The sequence below is a fragment of the Nanorana parkeri genome, unplaced genomic scaffold (assembly GCF_000935625.1).
Source record: "Nanorana parkeri isolate BGI_ZX_2015 unplaced genomic scaffold, ASM93562v1 scaffold1492, whole genome shotgun sequence".
Taxonomy (NCBI): domain Eukaryota; kingdom Metazoa; phylum Chordata; class Amphibia; order Anura; family Dicroglossidae; genus Nanorana; species Nanorana parkeri.
Genome location: NW_017307760.1, coordinates 268,740 through 282,547, shown reverse-complemented (window position 1 = coordinate 282,547; position 13,808 = coordinate 268,740). Strand labels below are relative to the sequence as shown.

The window sequence follows — 13,808 nt, the reverse complement described above, 5'->3', positions numbered from 1 at the left end:
TGTTTCTGTGCTGCTGATCTCCTGCAGCCTATTTGTAGCTACTTCCTCCACTTCCTGTCTACATGCACTCCAGTGATGGCTGCATGGTGTTTCTCAGGATGGGTTTCCTGATGGTGACAACAGTGGGCCATGCTTCTTATGTGTTGAAATGGCCACTTGCTGTCTCTATCAGAAGCCCATGTAACAGGGTACAGAATGGCACTCGTGTAGTGAAATGTGAGGATTCTGTTTAGCACTACTATGAGCACAGGCTGGCATGATGACGCATCCTAAGGGGGTGTGTCTATGACAGCCTGCACTCACAGGAAGTGGGATGAATGGCAGTCATTCCATCTGGAACTGCAGCAGGAGTAGGGAGCGGTGTGATTGTGGGCGGCAGAGCTGAAGAGTAGGTGAGTACTGCACTGTGCTGTACATAGCCTGTCAGAGATCAGAGCTATGGGAGGGATCCAACAGGCCCCACCCACTACAAGCTGCCTGCAGAAAACTACAGGAGGGGGCGGACACAAGACCAGTCACCCTACATAAGGACAGAGAGCAGCAGTGGCCGGTTTTTATTACAGGAGGGGGCGGAGACAAGACCAGTCACCCTCCACAAGGACAGAGAGCAGCAGTGGCCGGTTTTTATTACAGGAGGGGGCGGAGACAAGACCAGTCACCCTGCACAAGGACAGAGAGCAGCAGTGGCTGGTCTTTATTACAGGAAGTGCAGAAGTTACGCACATGTGAAGGAAATACACACAGGACACCAAGATTCATCCAGCAATACACAGGCTGCTTGTATTTAGACAGCATCGCTTTTTCCTGGAGTTCAGCTTTAATTGTCCAAAACCCGAAGCTGGGTCGAAGTTTCTATTTCAGGCAGGTAAATGTTATTTTCGGAAGCAGAGGTCAGTGATGGCAGACAGGTCTCCTGTAGGACCTTACTACCCAGTTCAACCTCACAAGTCTTTTTCAGGCTACCTGCAATCATTGCAGCAGAACTACAAAGACCAGCAAGCCCTTTAAATACTAATGCTAGAACAAGGTGGAAGGGAATGCTGGGACTTGTAGTTCTTTTATGGCGAAGCACTATGTAAAATATATATCCTGGACAACTGAGAGGTGAAGAAGACAAACAGGCGTGTAGTTCCACAGTGACTGAGGGGAGCAGGGCACACTGGCACTTGTAGTTCTTAAATGGGGTGCATGAGATACTGAACATGTAGTGGTCATATGTAGTAAACATACATGGGAACTCTGGAGGTTCTTTTTCTCCAGCAGGCAGAATGTGTAGGGGATGACAAACATGTTGGGGGTCATACGTAGTGGAGGTGTATGGGAACTCTGGAACTTATCTTCGTCAGCAGGCGGAATATAGAGGGGATGCTAAACATGTAGTGGTCATATGTAGTGGTCATACATGGGAACTCTGGAAGTTCTTGTTCTCCAGCAGGTGGAATGTGTAGGGGATGCTGAACATGTTGGGGTCATACATAGTGGACATACAATATATGGGAACCCTGGAGGTTCTTGTTCTCCAGCCGGTAGAATGTGTAGTGGAATGATAAACATGTTGGGGTCATATGTAGTGGACGTGCGTGGCCAGATTATTATGACTACCTGACGTTTGTAGGCAAATTAGCTATAATTAAGCGCTGAAGTTGCTCGAGGGCCAGACCATTATAAATAGTGAAGCGGGTTGTTTACCACGACTAGTCAATGTTAGGGCAGAACGGAGAGTGGCAAGACTGGTAAAAGACAACAGAAGGGCAACAGTGCCGTGTCAGATTCCTCGCATCACCTTTCATTATCTCGTGGAGTCACGAGGCGGCCCAACGAAGTACTGATGGGGTGGTCATAATAATCTGGCCACTCAGTGTATACAGGAACTCTGGAAAATTCTTCTTCTCCAGCAGGTGGGATATAGAGGGGATGCTGAACATGTTGGGGTCATACATGGTGGACATACAAGGGAATTCTAAGGTTCTTGTTCTCCAGCAGGTGGAATTTGTATGGGGATGCTGAACATGTTGGGGGTCATACATGGTGGACATACATGGGAATTCTAAGGTTCTTGTTCTCCAGCAGGTGGAATTTGTATGGGGATGCTGAACATGTTGGGGGTCATACATGGTGGACATACATGGGAATTCTAAGGTTCTTGTTCTCCAGCAGGTGGAATTTGTATGGGGATGCTGAACATGTTGGGGGTCATACATGGTGGACATACATGGGAATTCTAAGGTTCTTGTTCTCCAGCAGGTGGAATGTGGAGGGGATACTGAACATGTTGGGGGTCATACATAGCGGACATATACGGGAACTCTGGAAAATTCTTGTTCTCCAGCAGGTGGTCCAAAAACATGAACCCATTCCGGTTCTTTCACCATAAAACCTTTTGTTACGCCCCCTTATCTGTGCACCTTCTGCCGTCATCTGGGCACCGCCAGCTCCTCAACAGCTGCTCACGAGACTCCTCAGGGCACATCATATGCTTTACCTGCTGGCATCACAACACCAATATCCCAACACCAGAAACCCCCCGTGACAACCGTACTCCGGGGTCACAGAGGTCTGAGACTGACAGCAAGTAAGATTGGGATGTGTTACATATGACAATGTGCCGCATTCCACAAGCACTTCACCAAAACTTTTCCTTAATCCCAGAGACGCTGACAGTTCCCGGACGACGCTGTCACCTGATCCCAGACGGACGGGCGCTGGAAGCAGGCACAAAGGGGAACAAAAGGCAGACGGATCTGCAGAAATGAATGCAATTAGAAGGAAACTCACAGTTTTCAGTGTCCGGGCTCCTGATTGTGGCTGCAGCTTTCTCCGTCAACAGGTCCTGTGTGTCTTGGCACCACCCTGAGCACATCGAGTGTGTGCCGTGCACAGAGGGAAGGCGTGCCTTGCAATCTCCCAACACGGATATGAGGAACTCACCTCAGGCAAATGTCTCTTGTGACTCAACCACATTACGACGAAACACACACACTGTCTTCTGACTCCGAGCTGCACGGAGACTGTGTGTGCCCTTTAACTGCAGGAATGCGGCGCTCTCAGAAAAAGGTTATATTGTGTGCGCAGAAATCGAGACGCGTTAAAGGGCCACCTTCCTCAAATGACATCGGCTTGTATAAAATCCTTTATGATAAAGTGTTCGGGTGTGAAAACGGACGAGGCTCACGAGGCTGGAAGTATTTAAAGCTGAACTCCAGACCAAAAATAAAATTCATTCAAATATGTTAATCAATAGTCACATAGGATGTAAATCGGCTTTGTGCGCACCAAATGCCTGTGCAATCCCAGTTATTACCTTTGTAAAAGTAGCAGTGACAGCATCACTGTGCTGTACATGGTCTGTGCAGAAAGCAGAGCTGTGGAAGGAACCCAGCAGGGGACAAGACCAGTCACACTGCACAAAGAGAGAGCAGCAGTGACTGGTCTTTATTACAGGAAGCTACTGCAAAGTGGCAAGGCTTTAAAGTAGGGATGACCCGATACTAGTATTGGTATCAGTGCCGAGCGAGTATTTGGGCGAGTACTGGTACTCGCCCAAATGCTCTAATACCTTCCCAAATATCGGAACTTCTGGTCAGAGGAAGATTTCCTCTGGCCGGCAGTGCCAAGGGAGCATGGAGCCGGCTTCCCAGGCAATCAGGAAGCCGGGCGGCGAGGGAAGCCGGCTCCATGCTGATTGGCTGGGAAGGCCAATCAGAATTGAGCCGGCCGCTTTCCAGCCAATCAGCACGAGCTGACCGAAAAGCCGCCTCCATGCTGAACAGCCAGCTCCAGAATTGAGCTGGCTGAACGAGTGAAGCTGGCTCGATGTTGATTGGCTGCGAAGACGGCTTTCCAGCCAATCAACATGGAGCCGGCTTCCCAGCCAATCAGGAAGCCGGGAGGTGGGTTATTACTTGCCACCTGGTTCCCTGGAAAGCCAGCTCCATGCTGGTTGGCTGGGAAGCCGGTTTCCCTGCCAATCAGCATCGAGCTGGCCAACATGGAGTCGGCTTCCCGGGAAATCAAGAAGCTGGGCTGGGCGTCATTACCCGCTGCCCGACTTCCTGATTGCCCGGTGAGCCGCCTCCATGTCAGCGGAAGCACCGGTATCGGCGAGTACCGACAGCAATATATCGGTACCCGCACTTTATACCGAAAAAACGGTATCGGTGCATCCCTAGGGACCAGGGGGTTACCAGAACAGAAACAGATGGGAAATCAATGGGGACACTAGTTCTGGTGACCCCGCTGACCACCAGGGATTTCTCTCTCTTTGGAGAGATTTCCTCTCATTTCCAGTTGTGGCTACCACACAGGAAGTGAAGGCAAATCTCCCCAATGGGACACACATGGCAAAAAAAGATCTGGTGATCCCTCTAACCACCAAGAAAATGTCTCTGTATTTTAAAGGATTCCCGCTTACTTCCTGTTGTGGCTATTAGAAAGTGAAGGAAAATCTCCCCAATGAAACACAGATGGCAGAAAAAAAAGATCTGGTGACCGATATCAGTGAAACAAACCCAGATCTTGTGGGTGGTCACCAGAACAGGAATAGATGGGAAATCTTCCAATGGGGACCACCAGGGTTTTCCTTCTCTTTGGAAGGAATTCCTCTCACTTCCTGTTGTGGCTATCAGACAGGAAATTAAGAAAACTCTCCCAAAAGCGACACAAAGGGCAAAAACAAAGATCTAGTGACTCCACGGACCACCAGAGATTTCCCTCTCTTTGGAGGGATTTTCTTCCACTTCCTGTTGTGACTATCAGGCAGGAAGTGAAGAAAAATCTCCCAAAAGGGACACAGATGGCAAAAACAAAGATTTCCCTCTCTTTGGAGGGATTTCCTTCCACTTTCTGTTGTGACTATCAGGCAGGAAGTGAAGGGAAATCTCCCCAATGGGACACAGATGGCAAAAAAAGTTTTTTCCAAAACTTATAAAAAAAAAAAACATTGAATATTACATAGAGGGAATTTAGCTTTAGTTGGGGGGAGGGGAGTTCCTCTAATAGCGTGGATATTGTCCAGTCCAGCGCCCGGCACATTGGAGCCGACCAGCAGGAATGGAAAGTTCCGCACACGTTCTCGGCTGTTAGAAGAATTAGAAGATCCTAAAAAGTGATTTTTTTATCACATGGAGGTTTATAGGTTTTCTGGCCTCACCCTGTAATTATGGAATGCGGCCATTTTGGATACAACCAGCTTTAAGGACATTCTTCGGTTTGAATCCTGACACACACATATCATTATTTTATAGGGTTGTAGTAGTGGGCGGGGCTTCTATTACAGGTCACACCGCTTCTCGCCCCCTCCCCTCCCCGTCCACATTGTGAGAATTCCGATCCGACCGGCTGGTCTACTTTCACCTCGGGCACTTTCTGGATTTCTTTCTGCCCCGAGCTACGAGCAGATTCTTTTTTTTTCTAGAAGTGAAGTGATACATTCTAGAGGGACAGGAATACCTCGCACTGTTTACTTTGATGGACCGCATTTTTGTCCGCAGTGCACGCCAACCGATTCCCGCCAGAGTGCTGTCATTTTAGAGGATATTAAATCACCTTTGTATGCTTTGCTGTTTTGTTTTTTTTTCTTTAGAGTATATAAGCATGTTAGTGTTAGTGCTGTGCATTCGGAGCACTCGCATGCTGGGTTCCCATATAAGGTATAGGGGGCCTCAGTTGTGGCCCCTGACATCATCAAAGGGCCGCGCATAATGGTCAGTATATGTAAAGCTGAACTTCAACTTTCATTTACATATATTTCTTAATAGCCACAAAAGATATAATTTTGTGTGCACCAATTGCCTTTGCAAACCCAGATAGTATCTGGGAAAAGTAGCAGTGACATCATCATTGTGCTGCACACAGCTGAACTATCATCTAAATACAAGAGCCATACCTACTATCTTATTACTTGAATCTTGGTGAGCTTTGTGTATTTCTTCCAGATCTGTGCAGTAATCCCATGTGAGAGTTGAAGCTTCCTGTAACAAAGACCGCTCACTGCCACTCTCCCTCCTTGTGCAGGGTGACTGGTGTTCTCTCTCTCCCCATCCTGCAATAAAAACTAGTGACTGCTGGTCTTTCTCAAGTCTCCCTGATGATCAGGGAGTCTCCCTCAATTAGACAGCTGCTCCCTGACGTCTGCGAGAGAGGCATTTTCTCCCTGCAAGGTTTACTCTGAGTAAACCTTTCGCTTGGCTCTGTCTCATGCTGGGCACACACCTTACAACTAAAAAAAAAAAAAAAACAGAAAGGGCACCTCCCTGAAATGAGACGGGAACCTCCCTGAAATAAGGTTTTGCAGGTTGGCATGTCTGCTTTCTCCTTGTGCAGGGTGACTGGTCTTGTCTCCGCCTCCTCCTGTAATAAAGACCAGTCACTGCCTCTCTCTCCTTGTGCATGGTGACTGGTCTTGTCTCCGACCCCCTCCTGGCGTTTCCAGTAATGGATTGACCTGCTGGGCCCCTCCCACACCTCTGCTCAGGATGTGCAGCACAGTGATGATGTCACTGCTACGTGTACAAGGTAATAACTGGAATTGCAAAGGCATTTGGTGCACACAAAGCAGATTTCTATGCATTGTGACTATTGAGGAATATATTTAAATGAAAGTTATTGTGCCTGGAGTTCAGCTAAGTGCTAAAGGGTGCTGTTAGATACTGAGGAAATGATGGTCAGAGACCGAGGACATGCTACAGGTTTGTCTGAAGCCTGGAGATATGCCGTAGAAGACAGTTGGGATATAGGGGCTATACATTAAACCCCTTTGCCATTTCCCAACAGTGACCTCTAGTGGCAGCCATGAGTGTTGGGAGCTGCAGTATGGCCAATACACAAGTGCTGACATGCAGGGCTGGAGCAATGCTTCCTGCCCCCCAGGCCAGCAATTTTGGGACACCACCCTTACACCAGTGGACTAACCACCATCACAACTGAACATTTTGTTACATGTTTCCCAAAGCACAACAACGATTAAGATCAGGGCCATTATGACAGATTATGGGGCCCCATAGCAAAAATGTGACCTTTTTCTGAGCTGTGAGTAACAATTCCAAGATCCCAAAGACTCCATTTGTGAATCTGAAGTCGTCTCTACATTATAGACTTTACAGGGGATTGGAATTGTCTTCAACTGCAACCACTCCAACCCTTAATGATACAGTACTGTGTTATCTTCACATGTTCTATGTTTCATTTGCCTTACCAACCTAAAGAGGCCCCTTCCACCACCAGGCCCCATAGCAGCCGCCTGGTCTGCTATGGTTATAGTTGCACTACTGCTCAGCATGAACAATCCCATTATTATCAATAGTGCCTGTTTACACCTGTCAGCTCAGAGAAGCACATGGGCTTCATTTCGGGCAGAATTTTAGTTTCTTGCCCCATGGACTTCAATGGGAGCACCTAAAAAACGCATGTGATGTGTTTTTTCACATGAGTTTGCGCCTAACAACCGTCTCCTTCTCCTAGTAACTAGCTTTCCATTGGCTAAAGCAAAAACACTCAAAACACACAAGCCAAAAAAATGCTTCAAAATCACCTGAAATCACTCATGTGTGAACGGGAAAGTCATCTCACAAGACCTGATGCTATAGCAATGCAATGAACATGTTTATTTATAAACAATTTGCAGAGCCACTTGCCCTGCTAGTCGGCCCCTCTGGCTCTCAAAATACCAGAACATTCTGATTGGACGCAGGCATTGTTCAGGTATTTAGAGAGCCAGCGGGGCCGACTAGCAAGATACTGAAGCTTGGCCCAGCGGGAGATTCCTCCATCCACACAGCTTAGCGTAGATGGAGGAATCTGTTGCACTTTTTCCATCTGACCATAGAGAATCTTCAGATAATCTATAGGTGTATGGCCGGCTTTACTAACCAATCAGATTTCAGCTGTTGGACTAATGGAAGATTTTATCATATTATCTTAAGCCCACTGTTGGTCAGCACACTCTCTGCATGGAGTTTGCATGTTCTCCCTGTGCTTGTGTGGGTTTCTGTCAGGTACTTCGACACTCCACAGACATGCTGGTAGGTTAATTGTCTCCTGTTTGTATGTATGTATGTATGTATGTATGTGACATAGGGGCCTTAAGGTGCCCATACACCTTACAATTTATCTGCAGATTTTCTGTGGTCAGATGGAAAAAGTGCAACAGATTGGCCCAGGTGGAGATTCCTCCATCCACACAGTTTAGCGTAGATGGAGGAATCTGTTGCACCTTTTCCATCTGACCACAGAAAATCTGCAGATAAATTGTAAGGTGTGTGGGTACCTTTAGACTGTATGTTCCTTGAGGGCAGGGACTGATGTGTATGTAAAGCACACTGTAAACTAAAGACGCTGTATACATAGACGATGTATACATTCCTGAAATAAATCAAATTCTTTGTTACAGTGGAACAGTTTTCATTGTTTTCCTCTGCAATATATTGTTTTACCAGTGAAATACACCACATTGTACGTATTTAGTATCAGCAATACTCATTTAAGTCATTCAGCTTATAATTAATAAATATATATATATATACATACACACACTGGGGAGAATGTATCAAGACTACAGTTGCCCATGGCGACCAATCAGCAGCTCTCTTCAGTTTGCTCAGGTAAGATTTGAAAATGAGAGAGAGAGAGAAGCTGATTGGTTGCCATGCACAGCTGCTCCAGATTTTGTCTGCTTCAGTTTTGATAAATTCCCCTCACAGTATTTAATGTATATAAAAAGAATTTAGACAAAGTGATTTTTTTTTTGCACACTGCGTTTAATCAGACACGTTTAGATTCTAGGACATGCACACGTCAGATGTTATTTTTCTGTGACTCGTATGTAGCTGCCGTGTACAGGCGGTATGTTTGCATGCATGCCTGTGTGGGCACATCATTTACAGCCCCTTATGTTTTTTGTTTTGAAGCTAAACTGTATTTCTCTGCAAAGCTATTTAAAGTGAGATCTCACATTTTCAAACCACGGAAGGAAAAACAAACATTTTTACATAATATATTTTGATGTTCTATTCTTTTTTTATTTTGATTTGTTAAATATTCTAATGACGCCATCTGTTGTTGTTTTACTATTATGTAAAGTGGGGTTTGAAGGACAGGTTCACTTTGGAAGAAAAATTCCCCAGCCCCCCCCCCCACACTCCCAAGGGGCCACTTGCCTCTCTGTGGTCACGCACAGTGTTTTTTAGCCTCAGTGCACAAGGCTTGTCCTGCAGCCCCCACACCTGAGCCGTACCTTTCCATAGACGTGAATGGGCCATACACATACCATTGGAGTAAGACTCTATTCAGGCCTCGTTCACACCAGACACAGTGCGTTCCGGCCTGATTCTGGCCAGAACGCACTGCATCGCATTACTACCAGGGTGGCAGCGGTTGCAGCTCTGACCGGGCCCTGGCTCTCCACCACTGTCCTGAAATCATTAGTCTGTATTGTTTTGAGAAAAACTGTCACATGACAGTAAACAAAAATGTATCAGTACTTGTACTTAAAAAAGACCGGATCAAAACTGCGTCCAATGTATTCCAATGGTATTTTGAGCTCCAGTTCACATCGCAGCGTGCAGATCCAGAGCAGATCTAGAGCAGGTGAAAAAACTGCAGCAGGCCCTATTTTACCTGCTCTGGAACGCATAAAAAACGCATAAAAAATGAATGCAGATGCCTGGAATGCACTGAAAGCCCATTTTAAACTTAAAAAAAAAAAAAAATGTTATTTTTTTTTACCAGAAAGAGCCCGGAACGCGTCAAAAACCACGTCACAAACGCATCTAAAAGACTAGCGTGCGTGTGCAGAAACCTGACCGGATCTGCTCTGCATTTCATTAAAAAAATACAATGAAGCAGAGATGTACAGATCCCAGGAGCTCCATGTGCTGCTTATAAATGACAGCTGTCTCCTAACTTCTGAATGTATCTCTAGTCTAGTCTTGGAAAGTATCTGTACTTGTACTTGCACTGAGTACGGTACTTGGTATATGAACATCCCTAGTTTTGACTTTATTGCCCCAAGCATCATTCCCTTGAAGTGCAGAAGCCATGGTTCCTTTCATCCTATGTTGCTGATCTCCTGCCTTTTATTCAATGAAAGAGATACAAGACGTTCTCTGAATGTGCTCAGTGTGTGGAGGGGGAAGTCCCTGGAGCCACACCTGGAAGATCATGGCTATCACAGTACATAGCACGAGCTACTACATTGAAGTTCAGCAGCCCTCTGGATATCAGATATGGATATGAATCAAGATAAGTCAAGCTGGACCAATGTAAGCTTCCAAAAAAAACATCTCTGGACTTCTGCTTTCTGGTGGAGTGGCGTAGTGGTTGGCACCCCTGCAGGGATCCCAACCTGAAATAAGTCAGTTCAGGGAGGTGCCCTCTGTCAACACCCCCCACCCCCCGCAGAGAGGGGGGGTGCAACAACAAGGAAGAGAGCACACCCCTGAAATGATGGCAGATAGCAAAGAAGCTAATGCTTCCTTTGCTATCTGCTGTTTTTTATTAGTGTTCAGACAGCTGCTGCCATCAGGACAAAAAAAAAGGCATAGAAACTAATAGCTACACTGCTATTGGCAATTTCAATTTGCAATAGCCAATAGCAATCTCGCTTTTGCACCCGCCCACTGCTGCTGTGAGTCAGCAGTGATGTACCTGATGGAGAACTTCAGGTCCACCTCTGCTGATTGACGGCAGCAGAGGGCGGGTGCAATAGCTAGACTGCTATTGGCTATTGCAAATTGAAATAGCCAATAGCAGTGTAGCTATTAGTTCCTATGTTGTTGTTTTTTTTTGCTGACTGCCGGCGGCCCCCGATGTCAGAAAAAAAAAAAAAAAAAAGACAGCCCGGAAAGGTTTACTCTGAGCACAGTAAACCTTTTGCGGGAGAAAATGTTTCTCTCTCCCGGGTGTCCGGGAGCCGCTATCTAATAGCAGGAGACTCCCAGGACATCCGGGAGAGTTGAGATATCTGCCCCTGCCTTGCAGCACTGGGGGTCCCTGGTTTGTATCCTGGTCATGGCACTATCTCTAAGGAGTTTGCATGTTCTCCCTGTGCTTGTGTGGGTTTCCTCCGGGTACTCTGGTTTCCTCCCACACTCCAAATACATGCTGGAAAGTTAATTGGCTCCTGTCTAAATGGGCCCTTGTCTATGTATATACTGTATGTGAGAGAGGGACCTTAGATTGTAAGCTCCTTGAGGGCAGGGACTGATGTGAATGTGCAACTATGTAAACTGTCAACGCTATATACATATCTGTAATAATTTTATTTGTTTTTTTTATTGTAATACTTAATAAATTACAATATTTACTATATTCATACTATATTTTTCTTGTTACTTTTGGCTGGAGCTCTGCTTTATCTCAGACTAGCCACAGCTGTCAGCATGTAATTTGTGCTACTTTAGAAAAGACAACTGTGCCAGAAGCAAGAAAACATGCCATGGGTGGAGCACAATCTAATGTTTTATTTCCTATCTGGGATGTTCATCAAGATAATGGCCTGAGTGTGTTTTACTAATTCACCGAAAGCTCTTGCCTCCATGTCGCCACCGCTTTGTAGAATTCAGTACTGCTCTCGTCTTAAAGGAGAACTATGAGGTGAGTGATTTCCACTCACCTCATAGTTCTAGCCGACCTGTGACTTTCTCAGTATACCGCGAGCTGTAGCTCGCGGTATACTGAGCTTAGGGTAACGGGAGGATGCTAGTTTGTGTCCTCCCGTTACCCTAAGGAGAACTATGGGGAAAAACACTGACCCCATAGTTCTCCTTTAAGCATACGAAACTTGATTTTAGGCCTCATGCACACATGGGCCACCGCACTCTGAAAATCCATCTGCGCTGGAACGCTTTACAGATGGAGAGGAAGCAGCTTTTTCTTCATTCAGAATGGGGGTTTTCTATTGCAATTGTCAAGCTGTATATTTTTTGCAGCTTGGCATTGCAGCCATGGCAAGTTCAGCTGCAGTGCTACCATTGCAGTGGGCGGCTGGGGGGTGGTGAAACCACATATGAACCACACAGTTTTCTATCCTCTTTGCCACCTCCACCCGTGAACAAGGTCTAAATGTCCTTCTGCCAAGTTTGTCTACTACCTGCTTGTTCTGCCGCGGCAGAGGACAGATGACTGCAAGCCTATTTAAGCGCAGTGAGAACAGTAATACTACACAACTGTGGTATTAGGCCCAGTTCACACTTCAGGCACACCTGCGGCGTGCGTGACCGCGTGTTGTATGTGTGCGTGTTTGCTGTGCACCAGCCGATTCAGGTCAACACACTGCTGCACACGTGCAAAGAAGCTGATGCATCATTTTCAGCTGCGCGCTGCACATTGCTATTTATTTTAAATTGCATCCCAATGCACCAAGACGACGTTGCCGCGCCCCACAATGTACTATAGTGTGCTGTGGCAAAAAGTTTATGTCTGATTTTTGTGATGATTTGAGGTGTTGTCATCTCATTATTTTCAACACGCTGCCTTAATGCAAGCTACATCAACGTGGCATAACGCACGTTAATGCACGTTACATTGACAAACAGGACAATACAAATGGGTCCTTAAAACTGTGAACTCTTTTCATCTATTTAACTGCCCCCAGAAGTCTACTGCAGATAGTTCACACTCTTCTTCCATCTGAGCGGTAAATATTGAATCAGTTGTTGTCACCACTGTTGTTTCACCTGCTCTAACGCTCTTTTGTGACTTGTAAAGTTGCTGTAAATTTACAGTTTATTTCATGACGAGAGAAATGTAACCTTGGCAAGCTTCAGGCTACCAAGGCCAGTAATGCACGGAGCTGGTGATCCCGGAGCGGAGAGCCATTACTAGATGAATATTTCAGGATCTGAATGAAGAGTGAAGGGAATGAGCCCGATGGGGTTTGACTGAAGGTGGTATAAAAAAGGCAATTTTCACTGACTTCGGCCTCTGTTTTCCCGCCTACCTACAAAGCCACCATCTACACGTTGGCAAACTAGAAAAATGCTGAGCCCAGAACAGCAAATTTAAAAAAAGGCGAACAAAATGACACGGGTACAAAATATAGGCTGGATTCACACCTTTCAGTGCACATTATCATGTGGGTCTATTAGACCCCTAGTGTCACCTTTCCACTGCAAAGTAGCTACTCAAGCACAGATCGCTCTTGAATAGCTTCTTCTCCAGCTTCTATAGCTGAGGAAATAACAGCAGAGAAACCGGAAGTGATGCAATCCAGCGCCATTCAGTGGGGAGGAGGTCTCTCTCTCTCTTCCCCTCTGCCCACTGACACCCATGATGTCAGTCCCGGGCCTCCAGGAGGGGTGACGGAGCCCAGGAAGCAAGTCGGGGGTGTTGGGCAGGGAAGGGGGGGGCACACTTCACCAGCCCCGGAAGTGATCTGGCGGCTGCTCAACCTCAGCTATAGCCACCAGGAGTCTGTTTAGAGGGGCCCGCTGCCAGCAGTATATGCTTTAGGGTTAAAAAGTACAGTTCCCACAGGTCTACACATCAGACCAAAACAAGAGGGACAAATGAGGAAGGAAGAAGGGCAGTTTGGTTGCAAAAAAAGAAGGAAAATCACTCCAAATGAGGGGGAAAGTTGGAGCTATGTGACTATCATGTATAGTTATATATATTTATTTATATATACACTCTATTGCCAAAAGTATTGGGACACCCCTCCAAATCATTGGATTCAGGTGTTCTGTGAAATTTCCTTGCTACTAAATATTTCACGGTCACCTGTTAGTGGTATTATAACAAAGTGGAAGCAACTGGGAACAACAGCAACTCAGCCACGAAGTGGTAGGCCACGTAAAATGACAGAGCGGGGTCAG

The 13,808-nt window shown here is 46.2% G+C and overlaps 1 protein-coding gene across 2 annotated transcripts in view; it reads right to left on the bottom strand.

Moving 5' to 3' along the window:
• Nucleotides 1–13,808, bottom strand: part of RAB27B (RAB27B, member RAS oncogene family) — a 95,609-nt gene that overhangs the window by 40,308 nt on the left and 41,493 nt on the right. The window contains exon 1 of one of the 2 annotated variants that reach the window (XM_018570269.1): nt 2,776–2,904. The exons of the other annotated variant lie outside the window; for it this stretch is intronic. The gene's annotated coding sequence lies outside the window, so the exon portion shown is untranslated. Of the gene's footprint in view, nt 1–2,775; nt 2,905–13,808 lie in introns of those variants that run through there. 2 annotated transcript variants of the gene reach the window in all.